This window comes from Hemiscyllium ocellatum, unplaced genomic scaffold (assembly GCF_020745735.1).
Source record: "Hemiscyllium ocellatum isolate sHemOce1 unplaced genomic scaffold, sHemOce1.pat.X.cur. scaffold_144_pat_ctg1, whole genome shotgun sequence".
Lineage (NCBI taxonomy): Eukaryota > Metazoa > Chordata > Chondrichthyes > Orectolobiformes > Hemiscylliidae > Hemiscyllium > Hemiscyllium ocellatum.
The window spans coordinates 405,776-423,130 of NW_026867776.1; the positions used below are offsets into that span (position 1 = coordinate 405,776).

The 17,355-nt window shown below is 46.2% G+C and overlaps 1 long non-coding RNA gene across 4 annotated transcripts in view; it reads right to left on the reverse strand.

Moving 5' to 3' along the window:
* The window catches only part of LOC132809934 (uncharacterized), a 59,566-nt gene that overhangs the window by 17,460 nt on the left and 24,751 nt on the right, over positions 1-17,355 (reverse strand). The window contains exon 7 of one of the 4 annotated variants that reach the window (XR_009642644.1): positions 5,013-5,178. The exons of the other annotated variants lie outside the window; for them this stretch is intronic. This is a non-coding gene — a long non-coding RNA (uncharacterized LOC132809934). Of the gene's footprint in view, positions 1-5,012; positions 5,179-17,355 lie in introns of those variants that run through there. 4 annotated transcript variants of the gene reach the window in all.

Genomic DNA, 17,355 nt, shown 5'->3' on the forward strand with positions numbered 1-17,355 from the left:
TATGCTAAATTGCCCACAGTGTCCATGTATGTGCCGGTTAGGCCATTAGCCATGGGAAATGCAGGGTTACAGGGACAGGGTGGGTCTGAATGGGATGCTCATCATAGGTTGGTGTGGACTCGATGGATGAATACCTGTTTCTGCACTGTAGGGACTCTATTCTATTCTCATGAAGAAGAATGTACTTGTCTCAATGTGTTGCAAATTTGTGGCATTCCCTCTTCAAAATGCGGTGGATGCCAGGACAATGAGCAGATTTAATGAAGAGATACAGATGTTGAATTTGCAATGAGATGAAGGGTGAGAGAGAGCAGGTGGGAAAACCCAGCTGAGACCGAGGTGAGCTCAATCATCACAGTATTAAATGGTGGGGCTGGTTCGAAGGGCTGCATTGCCTCTCCTGTGCCCAGTGCTCATCTTCTTACGGTAATAACTGGAAAGCTGCATCCAAAACTCACCACCTTCACCAAAGGAGATTTTCGGAAAAAGCAGGATAGTCAGGTGGATTAGCGTTCCAAACTTAGATAGTGAGGAAGCGTGTAGGAGATAATGATTTTGCAATTTTAAACTGAGGGGAGACAGTGATTTATGGTTTTAGACTGTGTCGTACATTCACACCGTCCAGAATACTCTGTTGTGAATATCTATCCTATACTTTAATACGACAATGTAACACAAAACACCCAGGAAACTTCGCCTCACCTCGTAATCTGGTAAAAGACTTCTGATAAATCTGGTTGAACTTAGAACACAGCTGGAAAGGTGGAAGATTAAATCTAATCCCAAGATCGAGTGCTTAAACAAAGGAGACTACAATAGGATGAGGCAGGAGTTGGCTAATGTAGACTGGAAGCAAAGAGTTTACCATGAGAAAGTTGACGGACAACGGGGGAATTTTTCGAAGTGCTCAGCAAAAGTATATATCAGGGAAAAGGAAGGACTGTAGGAAAAAGGAGTAATCTGCCATGAGTGGCTCAGGAAATAAGGGAGTCTATCAAATTGTAATAGAAGGCATACAAATTGGCAAAGACTACGGAGAAACTAGGAGATTAGAGAAACTTTAAAGATCAACAGAAAGCTAGATGGGATTGGGGGAGAAAAGTGATGAGTAACTGTCCCCAGGGCCGGAATAGCAGTTTACACTGCTAGAGAGGAACCTATTGTGTGGGGAACATATGGCCTCTGTAATTGTTGAAGCACCTCACTGTCACCATAGAGATAATCCTGATCAAGTTACAAATCACAGCACACTCCAAAAGCTTGTACTTCCAAATAAACTGTTGGACTATAACCTAGTGTTGTGTGATTTATAAGTTTGTCCACCCCACCCCAACACTGGCTCCTCCATATCAGAATCCTGATATACAGCCCCACTGAAACTGAAGTGCCTGTCAGATACTTGAGGGAGCCGCAGGGGTGTATGTTTTAACCACAAAGTGTGAAACTGAACTAGACTTTCTAACTGCCATTGCCATGGAGATAATACTGAGAGAGACTCTCTATTCAAAGTCCCAAACCACAAAAGGTATAAAGAATGGGAGCTTTACATCAGACAGGTGGGGAGTTACCTGATGCTGCTTGGAGGTGTTCTGCATGTACACTATCCAGGTAACTGCCATATCTCATCAATAAAGACTCAAAGAAGACCTCTCAGAGTTCTGTACCAAGTTATTCTTATCCAGCAGGGTTTAGGAATGAGTACACCGCAGTCAGTCTTCACAGTGGAGGATACGAAGAACATGCCAGTAATTGATAAGGAGACTGAGGAAGGTGAGGACCATGAAACAACGATTATCACCAAAGCATTAGAGCTGGGCAAGCTAATGGAGCTAAAGCTAGATAAGTCTCTTTGCCCTGATGGAATACATCCCAGGGTGCTACCAGAGATAGCAGGAGAAATAGTAAATATACTTGGAGTCAGAGTCCTACAGCAGAGACAGGCCCTTTGGTGCAACTGGCCCATGCCGACCAGAATGTCCATCCACACTAACCCCATTTCCCTGCACTTGGCCCACCTGCTTCTGACCCTTTCCTATCCATGTATTTGTCCAAATGTCTTTTACCTGTTGTTAATGTACCCGCCTCAACCACTTCCACTGGCAGCTCATTCCATATACATACCACCCTCTGTGTAAAACAGTTGCCCCTCAACTTCTCTTTTATTCTTTCCCCTCTAACCTTCAACTGATGCTCTCCAGTCCTTGATTCCCTGGGAAAAAGACTGAGTGCATTCACCTTACCCATGCCTCTCATAGTCTTACACACTTCTAGAACAGTACCCACTCAGTTTCCTCTGCTCTAAACAAAACAATCCTCGCTTGGCCAACCTCTCCCTATAACTCAGACCCCGAGCCCTGACAACATCCTTTTAAATTGTTCTGCACTTTTTACAGTTTAATAACTGAAACCTACACTGCATTCATCATATTTCCAGTATTTCCCCACGGCGCTGGAACCGACGTGACAACGCCAATGGATTACAGTCCATGATCGAGAATGAACTCCTTTACAACAATCCCGTTTTCATAGTATTTCCCATGGTGCAGGTATCCTTGTGTCTTTCTGGTTGCATGGTTAATTAAAGACTTGTCCTTCTACAAAGCAAAGCTGTGGCTTAATTGTTCCTGGGAAACATGCCATGATTTTTCAGACTTCTAAAAACAAATGAACTCTTTCTCCACAGTCACCACCCTAACATGGACTTGGCTGTGTCTCAGTAGTTTTTCCAGTCACACTGAGATTTGGAATATTCGCCCACGGACAGAATACACACCTTTCCTTCCACAGGAAAAGGCCAATGAATATTCAGATCGGCACGGATCAAGTAACTATCAGATCTGAACATGAAGTTCAATTTGAATTTCTCATCCACAAATCCACCCTTTCAGTATCCTACAACTGAGAAAACAACTCACCATATTAATACAGGATGGATCTTTATAAGATAATTATAGTATTAAATTGTAGTTTCATGTTTCCCAAAGTTTTAACTCTCAATCTAACAATTTCTTTCTTCTGTGAACTGAAATCCAAACCAACCTCCCCACTCCTTTCCTCCACACCTGGTTCTCACACACTCTGTCCTCTCTTTGAATTCAGTTTCCTAGCTCTTGTCTGCGGACTAAGAACCAAACCAATGAGTCTGATTCTGAGTCCACCGGGGGGGGGGGGGGGGGGGGGGGGGGGGGAGTTGTTGGTGAATCCTCTGATGACAACCACCCTGCATACACTGCTTCCTGCACACTCTGGCCAAAACCCGTCTTACTAAAATGAACCAAATTAGAACTCAAATTGCAGGTCCATCCTTGTCACTTTCCACAAAAACCCTGAATCTTCACAAAAAAAAGAGTTCTGATAACTTTCTGCAAAATGCTGCACCACTGATAGTCTGATCACATGGCAGGGTACCAGGAAACAGGCCATTCCCCTGGGTCCTGCTCCAGAGGGAGGAAGATGCCAATGACAGATTAATCCCTCACAACCACAGCCTCCTTCCCAGGCACTGTGCATATTCCCACAATTGGCCAGCACTGTGCCCATACACTGGTCTCCTCTCCTACAGCACGTGCTCCCGATCATACAGGAGTCCGGGAGATTGACAGCAGCTGCTGCCCAATATATCAGAATCCCTACAGTATGGAAACTGGTCCTTCGGCCAAACAAGTCCATACCGACCCTCCAAACAGTAACTTGCACAGACCCATTCCCCTACCCTATATTTACCCCTGACTAATGTAACTAATATTATGGGCAATTTAAAATGGCCAATTCACCTGTCCTGCCCATCTTTGGGATTGTGGGCAGAAACCGGAGCACCCAGAGGAAACCCGCTTAGACACGGGGAGAATGCACAAATTCCAGGTTTGGCTGGAATCAAAACCGGGTACCTGGTGCTGTGAGGCATGAGTGCTAATCATTGAGCCGTCTCTATGGACGGGAAGGGGCGGAGCTGGAGAACTGGGGTAATGAGATTGTAAACAATGAATGAATGTGGAGGACACTGGGGGATGGACAGGTCAGTGAGGGACAGGAGCAGTGCAGCAGCAGGAGGGGATCCTGGACAAACTGAGCAATGGGAGAGTCTGACAGGAGAGAAACTACAGGAAGGTTCTGTTTAGAGGCTGAGGCAGGGACAGCTGGGAGACAGTATGGCCTGGTGGCTTGGGCAGGTTTTCTAATCAGCCTCTTCAAAGATGCTGTTCCTCAACTCTGAGCCCGATCCTCCTGGTCCAGAGGTAAGGACACTGCCACCATTTCCTGGTGGGCAAGGGATACGGGGACCGCCTTTCAAAAAGGAACTCAATTGTGTTGGTGACATTAACAAGACTCAATACACAGTCACTGACAAAATGCTGGTGTACTTGAACTTCATCCAGAATATTAACACCTATAACTGGGTAACGCAGACCCCGATGTACAGAGTTAAATCCTGGATATTAATAACAGCTTTGTGCATGGGAAATCATGTCTCATGAATCTGACTCAGTTTTTTTTGAAGAAGTAACAAAGAGGATTGCTGAGGTCAGAGCATGGACATGATCTACATGGACTTCAGTAAGGCGTTCGACACGGTTCCTCACGGGAGACTGGTCAGCAAGGTTAGATCGTATGGAGTACAGAACTGGCCCGAAGGTAGAAGGCAGAGGGTGCTTTTCAGGCTGGAGGCCTGTGACCAGTGGAGTGTCACAAGGATCGGTGCTGGATCCACTACTTTTCGCCATTTATATCCATGATTTGGATGTGAACATAAGTATTGTAAGTAAGTTTGCGGATGACACCAAAATGGGAGGTGTGGTAGACAGGGAAAAAGATTACCTCAGAGTGCAAGGGGATCTAGATCAGATGGGTGATGGGCTGAGGAGTTCAGTTTAGAAAAATGTGAGGTGCTGCATTTTGGAAAAGCAAACTTTAGCAGGCCTTTACAGTTAATAGTAAGTTCCTGGGGAGTGCTGCTAAACAAAGAGCCCTTGGGAGTGCAGGTTCATAGTTCCTTGACAGTAGAGTAGCAAGTAAATCGAATAGTGAAGGCGGCGGTTGGCCGGCTTGTCTTTATTGGTCAGAGCATTGAGTATAGGGGTTGGGAGGTCATATTGCGGCTGTACTGGACATTGATTCGGCAACTTTTGCAATATTCCATCGAATTCTGTTCTCCTTCCTATCATGTTTAAGAACATCCATCTGAAAGAGGTCAGAAAAGAAGTATAGCATGTTGCCAGGGTTGGATAGGCTGTTTTCTCTGGAGCTTCAGAGGCTAGACAGTGATCTAAAAGAGATTTTAAAAATCAGGCCGGGCATGGATAGGGTAAATAGACAAGATATTTTCCCTCCAGTGGGGGAGTACAGAACTAGGGGTTTGGGAGGGAGGGTAGGCAGACAGGGAGCGGGTGGATTGACAGGGGTGGGACAGCAATGGGTAGGGAAAGAGAGGGGGGATAGAGAGGGGTGGCACAGAAACAGGTGGGGACAGAAAGTAGGATTAGAGAGGAGGGGAACAGAGGGGGCGACTGATGGTGGTGGGGGGGGGGAAGAGACGCGGTGGGCGACTGACAGGAGGGGGCAACCGACGGGGGGGGTGCGACCGACAGGGTGGGGGGCGCGACCGACAGGAGAGGGGCAACCCACTGGAGGGGGCAAACGACAGAGAGGAGGGACAGACCGAGGGGGCGACAGATGGGGGATCAGACCGACAGAGGGGAGGACGACCCATGAGGGGGTGGGGCGACGACAAAGAGGGGGGGGAACAGACAGAGCGGGTGGGGGGAGAGACGGGGAGGAAGATGGAGAGTTATTTTATAGATCTACAACTCAACCCTGTTTGTGTTTTGTCCTCCTCACCTTAATTCCCTCTGAAGGGCTCAGAACAACTGCATAGTTCCTGGAAAGTTTCAGGGAGATCAGGTGCTGAACATGGAATTTGGGACACTAACATTGAATGGAATGTGCTGGTCAATAAATGGACTCTGGTTCGACTCCACTGTCTGTGTGGTGTTTGCACATTCTCCCTGTGTGTCTGCGTGGGCTTCCTCTGGGTGCTCTTAATTTCCTCCCACAAATCCAAAGCCATGCAGGTTAGGTGGATTAGCTTTGGGTAATGGTAGGTTACAGAGTTAGGGTGGAATGCTGTTCCGATGGTTGGTATGGTCTCATGGGGCGAAAGGCCTGCTTCCACACTGCAGGGATTCTGTCACTGAGTATAGGGGTTAGGAGGTCACGTTGTGGCTGAGTAGGGCATTGGTCAGGCCAGTGTTAGAATACTGCATTCAATTGTAGTCTCCCTGATTTCAGAAAGATGTTACCAGTATATGACTCAACCTCTTAATGGCAAGTTCTTGGGAAGTATTGACAAACAAACAGACCGTGCAGTGTAGGTTAATAGTTCCTTGAAAGTGTAGTTGAAGGTGGTGTGCGGTATGCTAGCTGTTATTGGGCAGTGCATTGAGTACAGGAGCTGGGAGATCATGTTTCGGTTGTACAGTTTATTGGCTTGGCCACTTTTGGAATGCCCGCTGCTTTCAATTCCAGTCTCCCTGCTATAGGAAAGATGTTGGGAAACTTGAAAGAGTTCAGAAAAGATTTACAAGGGTGTTGCCAGATTGGAACATTTGAACCATAGGGAGAGTGTGAATAAGCTGAGGCTATTTCCCTGCAGCACTGGACACGTTAGGTGGCTTTAATCGAACTTTATCAAATTATGAGGATCAATGATAGGGTGACTAGTCATGGTTTCTTTTTTCCCAGGGTAGGGGAGACCAAACGAAAACGTAAATCTTTTTTCCAAGGTGGAAATGACAAATTCTAGAGCCACACATTTAAGAGAGGGAGCAAGTTTAAAGGAGATGAAAACCGGAACAACTGCAGATGTTGTAAACCAGGAAGAGAAACAGAAGCTTCTGGAAACGCTCAGCAGGTCTAGCAGCATCTGTGAAGAGAAATCAGCGATAACCTTTCTGAGGGTGACCAGACCTGAAACTTTAACTGATTTTTTTCACAGATGCTGCATGACCTGCTGAGCATTTCCAACAATATCTGTGCAAGTTTAAAGGGAGTTGTGTCAGACAAGTGTCTTGTGCAGAAGGTGGTCAGTGACTAGAATGTATTCTCTTGGGAGATGGGAAAAGCAGAAACAATCACAGTTTAAGAGGCATTCGGACAGACACATAAGCAGGCATAGGTTATCAGGGATATGGATCATGTTACAAGCAGATGGAATTAGTTTGGGATGGCATTATGATCTGCACAGACACGATGGGCTGATTACTCTGGTGCTGTGAATGTTATGTTTTCCAGGGGTTAGAATGTTTTTTGAAGTAACAAAAATGATTGAGGAGGGCAGACTGGTCGACATGATCAACGTGGACTTTAGTAAGGCATTCGGCAAGCTTTCTCATGGAGACTGGTTAGCAAGGTTAGGTCTCATGGAATAAAGCAGAAACCAGCTATTTGAGTACAGAACTGGCTCAAAAGTAGAAGACAGAGTGGTGGTGGAGGGATGCTTTTCAGACAGGAGGCCTGTGGAGTGTCACAAGGATTGGTGCTGTATCTATTATTTTCCGTCATTTATATCAATGATTTGAATGTAAACACAGGAGGTATTAGTAATTTTGCAGATGACGCCAAAATTGGAGGTTTAGTGGACAGCAAAAAAGATGACCAAGGCTGCAATGTTTCCTGCATGTGTCACCATTTCAGATGCTGCCCGACCTGCTGGGGATCTCCAGCACTTCTTGGGTTTGTTGCAGATTCCCACCATTTTGCTGAAGCACTGGAGACAGAGAGCTGTACAGCTCCAGATTTTGTTGACTCTGATTCCTGGGATGTCAGAACTGATGGATGAAGAGGGACTCAATCCTCGTTTAATCCTCCTTTCCTTTGGTTTTCGGAGCCGCTGACTACATCACTAATATTCTACCTCCCACTCTCTGTCCTGAATCTGACCCATCTAACCTGACACTTTAGCTCCCACCCCCCTGCCAGACTAGTTAATACCTCACCAATGGAACTGGCAATAGCGCCCCACCCCCCCCTCCCCAGGAGATTTGACCCAGCTCTGCCCAGGGGTAACCGGTCAGGCTGGTACAGTTCCCACCTAACCCAGAAACGCTCCCAATGCCTGAAGAATCTAAACCCTTCCATGGTACACCATTTCTCCAGCCACATATCCGGCTGATCTACCCTCTTATTCCTGCTCTCACTAGCACATGGCACTGGGAGCAAGTCTGACATCATTTCATTTCAGGAGCTGCATTATAATGTGTCCCTGCTCTCCCAATATCCAGCTTTCAAACACTCATCCCTTTGTTTCATGCTGTCGTTGGTATTGATGTGTTCTCCAACCACGGGCTGTTTACCCTCCAGCTCCAGAATGTCCTGTAGCTGCACCATGATATCGCGGATCCTATCACCAGGGAGATAACATACCATCCTGGATTCATGGCTGTGGCCATAGAAGTGCCTGTCTGTATCACTGACTATTGAATCCCCTGTCACTATCTTTCTTCCCGTTCTGGGCAGCAGAGCTATCTACGGTGTCATGAAATTGGCTGTTGCTGATTGCCTCTGAGACCAACACATACGCACACACCCACACGAATCCCAAGCGGTATACAGTATCTGTTTGGGAAGGGAATAACCACTGGGAACTCCTGCACTTCCTTCCTGAGCCTTTTACTTGATCTGATGGTCCCCCATTCCCTTTCTGCCTGTGTAACCCTCACCTGCAGTGTGACTAACTCACTGAACATGCTGTCCATAACATTCTCAGTATTGCAGATGCTCCACAGTGAGTCCACTCACAGCTCCAGGTCTGAAAAGCAGTTTCCCAGTAGCTGCTGATGGGCACATTTCCTGCACACATAGCCCGTCAGGGACACTGGAAACATCCCTAATTTTCCCACATTGTACAAGAGGAGCACACCATGGGTCTGAGGGCTCCTGTCACACAGGCTCTCTAGATTCAGCTAGTTACTCCCATTTAGAGAATTTAAATGAGCGAGCAATCTTCCTACCCTTCAAACATTGTAATCAAAATCCCATATTCTTTACTTAAGTTGATACGTTATACCTTAAAAAACTGTTACAAAATTTCCACAGGTATCGCTTACAAACTGGCTGTTCCCTTTGGGACCATGTGAATTTCTGAATGGGCTGAAACAAAACGGAGTTTCAGCTTCACATTCTCCCTGTCCCACCTCGCTCTGTTTACACCCAACTCCAAAATACTCATTGAGCCAAGCAGCCCTCACAGTGCAGCCCTGTCATTTTCATTGTCTGCTCACCCCTACACTGCCCTCAGCCTCCTGTACTGTTCCAATACATCTCAATGGGAGCTCAGGAAAAGCATCTCATCTTTCAATTCAATCCTTTGTAGCCCCAGAGTCAACATGGACCTCAGCAGTTTTTGGGTGAACAGACAGTTGTTAGAATCTGGAACATTCCACCTAAAACGGTACTGGAATTTGTGTTTATAAGGAGCTGCAGGGAATTGAAAATAAGGAGTTTACAGGTTAGCATCATGAAGTGGGTGATTGGGACTAAATCTGACAGTCCCTACAAAGAGACGAAGTGCAATCTGGACAAATCTATGCTCCCCCTCAGACCAAAACAGACTCTGAGCTTCCAGTTGCCTGCCACTTTAACACACGAGCCTGTTCCCTGGCCAACATCTGTCTCATTCTTAATGCAGTGTTCCAGGGAAGCTTGATGCAGAACACTCCAGAACATACCAAATGGCCCTGTATTTCAAGGACAGCAATTTCCCCTCCCATGTGGTCAACAATACCCTTCAGTGTATCTCCACCACTTCCTGCACCTCTGCTCTTGAACCCCACCCCTCCAACCGCAGCAAGGATAGAACCCCCAAGTCCTCGCTTTTCAGCCAGATACAACACATCATCCTCTGCCATTTCCACCACCGACAATCAGACCCCACCAACAGAGATATCTTTCCCACCACACCCCTTTCAGCATTCCTCAGAGACCATTCCCTGTGACTTCCGCATTAGATCCATGCTCCCCACCAACCCATCCTCCACTCCCAACACCTTTGCCTGCCATTGCAAGAGGTGTGAAACCTGTGCCCACACCTTCCCCTCACCTCCATCCAAGACACCAGAGGTCCCTTCCACATCCAGCAGAGATTTTCCTGTACATTGAATAACCTCATCTATTGTGTTCATTGCTCTCTACAATGGGGAGACAGGACGCCAACTTGCAGAATGTTTCAGGGAACCTTTCTGGGAGACGTGCACCAATCAACCCCACTGTCCTGTGGTCAACCATTTCTACAACCCACCCTCTCACTCTGCCAAGGACATGCATGTCCTGGGCCACCTCCACCACAAAATCCTAGCTACATGACTCCTGGAGCAAGAATACCTCATCTTCTACCTTGGGACCCTTTAAGTACAGAATCAATGTTTCATCATTTCCCCTCCCCCCACCATATCCCAGATCCAGCCCTCCAACTCAGCACCACCCTCTTGAATAGTCCCACCTGTCCATCTTCCTTCTTAATTACCCACTCCACCCTCTCACCATTACCCTCCACCAGCATCTTCCTATCGCCTTCCCAACTACCTTCTCGCCAGCCCCACACACACATCCTATTATCTGTCAACCCTCTTCCCCACTCAGAATCCTGCTGAAGGGCTCAGGCCCAATATGTCAATTCTCCTGCTCCTTGGATACTGTCTGACCGGCTGTACTTCTCCTGCGCCAAACTTCAACGTAAGCTGGAAGAACAAACCTCATTTTGTACTTGGGGGACCCTTCAGGCCTCTGACCTTAAAACTGAATTCATTAATTTTAGGTCCTAAGTCTCCCACGTCCTTGCGCCCTAGTGCCCCACCCCACACACCAGGCCTTGTTATTACATAGCCTGCCATTACACATTACCTATGGTTAGTCACTAACAGTCTCCATTAACATCTATTCACTCTCCCCCAGCCAGATCATTATTCATTCCTTTGTCCAATTGCTGCTATATCTCTTTTTGGACTATATCACCACCTATCATTTACTCCTTAACCCCTACCTTCTGCATATAAACTGACATTTTTTCTCAGTGACATCAGTTCTGAGGAAGGGTCAGCGGATCCAAAATGTTAACTCTGATTTCTCTTCACAGATGCTGCCAGACCTGCTGAGCTTTTCCAGTACCTTCTGGTTGTTGTTTCTGATTTAAGCATCCACAGTTCTTTTGGTTTTCATTTACTGGGAGTTTCTAATTCAGGTCTAGCAGCCTACATCATGAGTTTATAAACCCTCCCAGTCCACACTAACTCCATTTCTCTCCCACTCCCTTCACACTCACTGGGTCTCTTCCCAACCCCTGCCCAGTGACACTGCACCTGCACAGCTCATGGTCACATGCTGGCCTGTTGGCAACACCCCTCATTCACTCCCATTGGCTGGAGGATTACATCTAGTCTCCTATTGTTCTGAAGCTGCCGTCAATCAGCCAGGCCCCATTGTGACATGAGTGGTGGGATCCTCCCAGGAGTGTGGGAGGCTGAGGGGTAACCTCAGAGAGGTTTATAAAATCATGGGAGGCATTGATGAGATAAATAGACAAGGTCTTTTCCCTGGGGTGGGGGAGTCCAGAACTAGAGAGCATAGGTTTAAGGTGAGAGGGGAAAGATATAAAAGGGACCCAAGAGACTACTTTTTTCATGTAGAGATGGTGCGTGTATGGAAGCTACTGTCAGGGGAAGTGGTGGCAGCTAGTACAGTTACACCATTTGAAAGGCATCTGGATGGGTATGAATAGGAAGGGTGTAGAGGGATTTGAGCCAACTGCTGCCATATCGTACTAGATTAGGATAGGATATCTGGTCGGCACGGACGAGTTCGACTGAAGGGTCTGTTTCCGTGCTGTATATGTCTGTGGCTCTGCCCTGGGATGAGCTTCATCATTCACAGTGAATGGGGCAGTATCACAGAGCACAGGGGTTGGGGGCTATTCAGCCCATTACGGCTATACTCTCTCCCTCTGGACATGCTGCCAATCTGCCCTTCCTCCCCTCCCATTTACCCGTAGCACTCCAAATTTATCCTCAAATAGTTAAATTCCGAGATGTACAGCACAGAAACAGACCATTCAATCCAACTCATCCATGCCACCCATTTATCCCAAATTAATCTTGTCCCATTTGCCAGCACTTTGCCCATATCCTTCTAAACTTTTCTTAATCACGTACCCAGTCAGATGCCTTTCAAATGTTGTAATTGTACCAGCCTCCACACTTCCTCTGGCAGCTCATTCCATATTCAGCTTGAAAACATTGCCCCTAAGATCCCTTTAAAATCTCTTGCCTCACACCTTAGGCTTGTGCCCTCTAGTTTTGTACTCACTTAACCTTGGGAAAAGACCCTGGTTGTTCACCCTATCCATGTCCTTCACGATTTTATGTACCTCGAAGGTCATCTCTCAGCATCCAATGATGCAGGGAAAACAGCCCCAGCCTATTCAGCCTCTCCCTATAGCTCAAATCCTCAACCCTGGCAACACTTTTGCACATCTTTTCAGAATCCTTTCATGTTCTGTAATATCACTCCTACAGCAGGGAGACCAGGACTGAAAGCAGAATTCCAGATGTGGCTGAATCAATGTCCTGTAGAGCTGCAAAACAATGTCCCAACTCCAATACTCAATGCACTGACCAAGTACACCAAACGCCTCCTTCACTACCCTGCCTATCCATGATTCCACTTTCAAAGAACTATCAACCTGCACGACAAGGTCTCTTTGTTCAACAACACTCCCCAGGACCTTCCCATTAAATGTATAAGTCCTGCCCTGATTTGTTTTTTCAAAATGCAGCACCTCACATTTATCTGAATTCACTCCACCTGCCACTCCCCAGCCCATTTGATTGAAGTCCCATTGTACTCTGAGGTAACCTTCTTCCCGATCCACTTCCTCCAGATCCAATTTGGTGTCTATGTAAAGTCACGAACCATAGGAATCATTGATATAAATGATGAAAAGCAGTGAACCCTGCACCGATCCTTACACCATATTGCTCATCACAGGCTTCCAGTCCGAAAGGCAACCCTTCACCACTATCCTCTGTCTCCAACCTTACAGCCAATTTTATATCCAAATAGCTAGTTCTTCCACCTTGAATGTCTTTCTGAAGTCCAAGTTAGTGATTTCCATACACAAAGCCATGCTGACTGTCCCTAATCATTTCTTACCTTTCCAATTACATCTAAATCCTATCCCTGAGAAGCCCTTCCAACAACTTACCTGACTCCAGGCTCACCAGTGTATTGTTCCCTGACCTTTCCTCATCACCTTTCTCAAATAATGGCGCCAGTCTTCCAGCACCTCGGTGATACAAATATCTCAGCGAGGGACCCAACTATCACTTCCCTAGCTTCCCACAAAGTTCTGGGATTCACCTGATCATGTATCAGGGATTTATCAATCTTGATGCATTATACAAGTTCCAGTGCCTCATAACTTATATGGACACTTGTCAAGTTATCCCTATTTATTTCTCCAAACTCTCTCACTTCCATATCCTCCTTCAGTAAAAGCGGACATGAAATACGCAGATAGTATCTCTCCTGCCTCCTGCAGATCCATAGACAATTTTGTTGATCTTTGAGGGTCCCTATTCTCTGCCTGGTTACTCTTTTGTCCTTAGTGTATTTCTAGAATCTCTTTGGATTTTCCCCAAACCCATTTCACAAAGCTCTCTCGTTCCCTTTTTGCCCTCTTAGTTTCCCTCGAGTATACTCCTACTGCCCCTATATACCTCTAGGTATTCACACAAACCCAGCTGTCTGGACTTGCCATATCCCTCCTTCATTTTCTTGACCAGAGCCACAATTCCTCTTGACAGCAGCATTCCTTACACCTCCCAGCCTCGTCCTTAACAGGAACATACTGTCTATATACTCATTGTCGCAGGCCTATGGGGGCAATGGCAGATGAAGACAGAGAAACAATCAATCATTCTCAGTAAAGAGGCAGTGCTGGGAAAGATACCAGCCGAAAGGTAGATGGGTCTCCTGGCCGTGATGGAATGCATCCCCGGGGACTGTAAGGAATGGCAGTGGGTAAATAGCAAATACACTCGTGATAATTCACTAAAATTTGCTGACTCTGGGACGGTTCTAACAGATTGGAAAGCTGCAAATGTGATGCCAATATTTTAAAATGGACGTGTCAGCATAACTTCTGTAGTGGGGGAAATGTCTGATCTCTCAAGAAAGAAATAGTGAGCTATGTGGATAGAAATTGTCTCATCGAGCAGACACAGCATGGATTCATGAAAAGTGGACGACACTAAGATGAGTGGTAGAGCAATGTGTGCAGAGGCCACTGTCAGTCTGCACAGGGATACAGAGAGGTTAATTGAGTGGTTAAGGGTCTGGCAGATGGAGGACAATGTTGGGATATGTGAGGTCATCCATTTTGGTCAGACTAACAACAAACTGGATGATGAAATGGTGAAAACATGCAGCAGGCTGCTGTACAGAGGGAGCTGGGTGTCCTTGTGCATGAATCACAGGAAGCTGGTTTGCAGGTACAGCAGGTAATTAAGGCAGTGAAGGGAATATTGTCCTTCATTGCTAGAGGGATGGTTATGCTGCAGCTGTACAGGGGGCTGGGGAGGCCACACCTGGAGTACTGTGTACAGGTTTTCGTCCCCTACTTCAGGAAGGATGTAATGGCGCTGGAGGGGGTGCAGAGCAGGGTCACTAGTTTGAGTCTGGAGTTGAAAGGGTTGCCTTCTGAGCAGAGATTGACAAAACTGGCATGATCCTCATTGGAATTTAGAATAATGGGAGATTGTATAGGAAAAATATAAAATTATGAAAGGAGTAGATAAGATAGAAGCAGGGAGGTCATTTCCACTGTGGACTGGACAAACTATGGTGCATCAGATTTAGGACTGAGTTCAGGAGAAACTTCTTCAGCTAAAGGGTTGTGAATCTGTGGAATTCCCAGCTGATTGAAACAGTTGAGACTTTCATCTTGAATGTCTTTAGGTCAAAATGTAGATTTACGAACAGGAAAGGAATTAAAGGTTATGGGAGAGAGCAGTAAAGTGGAGCTGAGATCAGCCCTGATCTTATTGAATGGCAGAGCAGGCTGGAGGGGCCAGATGGCCTCCTCCTGCTCCTATTCCTTATGTTACGTTCCCACTTTTCAGCCGTCCCTTTACCTGGGAATAGCAAAGAAGTATTGAAAGATTTTATCTTGTTCAATCACAATGCACCTTTATCCAATTTAGAACAGCAACTTTTAGATCTGGTCTATTCTTTTTTGGAACTATTTTAAAACTATTATAATTATCAGAGAATCCAGACAGTGGGGAAGCAGGTCATTCAGCCCATCACATCCGCACTGACCCTCAGAGACTCCCACCCTACCCATGTAATGCTGCCTTTCCCATGGATAATCCACCCAACCTGCACATCCCTGAACACTGTGGGTAATTCAGCCTGGATAATCCACCTAACCTGCACATCCCTGAACACTGTGGGTAATTCAGCCTGGATAATCCACCTAACCTGCACATCCCTGAACACTGTGGGTAATTCAGCTGGATAATCCACCCAACCTGCACATTCCTGAACACTGTGGGTAATTCAGCCTGGATAATCCACCTAACCTGCACATCTTTACATAGTGGGAGGAAACCAGAGCAATCAGATGAAACACACGCAGATATTAACAATAAGGTGATCAATCCTTTCTTATTTCCCAGTTCCGTCCAAATAATTTCACTGAACTTACTCCCATGAATATCGTCCCCAAGCACAACTCTAATGCTATCCCTAACCAAAAACACCACTCGTCCTCCTCTCGTCCCCCTTTCTATCCTTCCTATAGCATCTATACCCTGGAACATACAGCTGCCAGTCACATCCATCCCTGAGTCATATTTCTATAATACCGATGATATCCCAGTCCCATGTTCAAACCATAACCTGAGCGCATCTGCCTTCCCTGTCAGGCCTCTTGCATTGAAGTAAATGCAGTGTAACTGCTCGGTTCTACCGCGTTCTGCCTTGACTGTTTGATTTCTGAACTGTACCAGCCTCAGACTTACCTCCTTTCTCACTATCTCTTTAGGTTTACCCCCACTCCCTCACTGGTTTAATGCCTCCCGAGTAGTACTAGCAAATCTCCCTGCCTGGATATTAGTCACCTTCCAATTCAGGGACAATCCATCCTTCTTATTCAAGTCACTTCTACTCCAGAGGAGAATTCAATGACCAAAAGATGTGAATCCTTCTGCCCTACACCAGATCTTTAGCCAATCATTCATCTCCTCCATCCTGCTATTCCTACTCTCACTAGCATGTAGCATTGGGAGTAATTCAGATATTACGACCGAGTATCTACTTTTTTATATTCCAGGCTAATTTGCTATATTCTCTCATCAGGACCTATCTTTTTCTCTTCCTGTGTCATTGGTACCAATGTCCAATGACCTCCCACTGGTTATTCTACCCTTTAAAGAATATTCTGCCACCAATCTTTTCTGAACCTTTCAAGTTCCACAACATCCTTCTGATAGGTGGAGAACAGAATTGCACTCAATATTGTAAGAGTGGCCAAACCAATGTCCTGTACAGCCACAACATGACTGCCCAACTCCTGTACTCACTGCTCTGACCAATAATGTAAATCATACCAATCACCTTCACTATCCTATCCACCTGCGACTCTACTTTCAAGGAATTATGAACCTGCACTGTAAGGAAACTTTGCTCAGTAACACTCCCTCGGACCTGACCATTAAGTCTATCAGTCCTGCTAGGCTTTGCTTTTCCAAAAAGCAGCACCTCACATTTATCTAAATTAAACTCCATCTGCCACTCCTCAGCCCATTTCCCCATCTGATCAAGATCCCATTGAAACCTGAGGTACCCTTCTTCACTGCCCACTACACCTCCAATTTTGGTGTCACCTGGAAACTTACTAACAATCCCTCCTATGTTCACATCCAAATCATTTATGTAAATGATGAGAAGTAGTGGACCCAGCACCGACCCTTGTGGCACTCCAGTGGTCACAGTCCTCCAGTCCGAAAAACAACCTTCTACCACCACCCTCTGTCTTCTACCTTTGAGGCAGTTCTATATTCCAAATGGCTAGTTCTCCTGGTATGGTGAGATCTCATCTTGCTAACTAGTCTTCCATGGCGAACCTTGTCGAACGCCTTACTGAAGTCCATATAGATCCCATCTACCGCTCTGCCCTCAAAAATCCACTTACTTACTTCTTCATAAAACAGCTCAGTCAAGTAAGTGACATGATTTCCCGCACACAAAGCCATGCTGACTATCCCTAATCAGTCCTTGCTTTTCCAAATACATGCAAATCCAGTC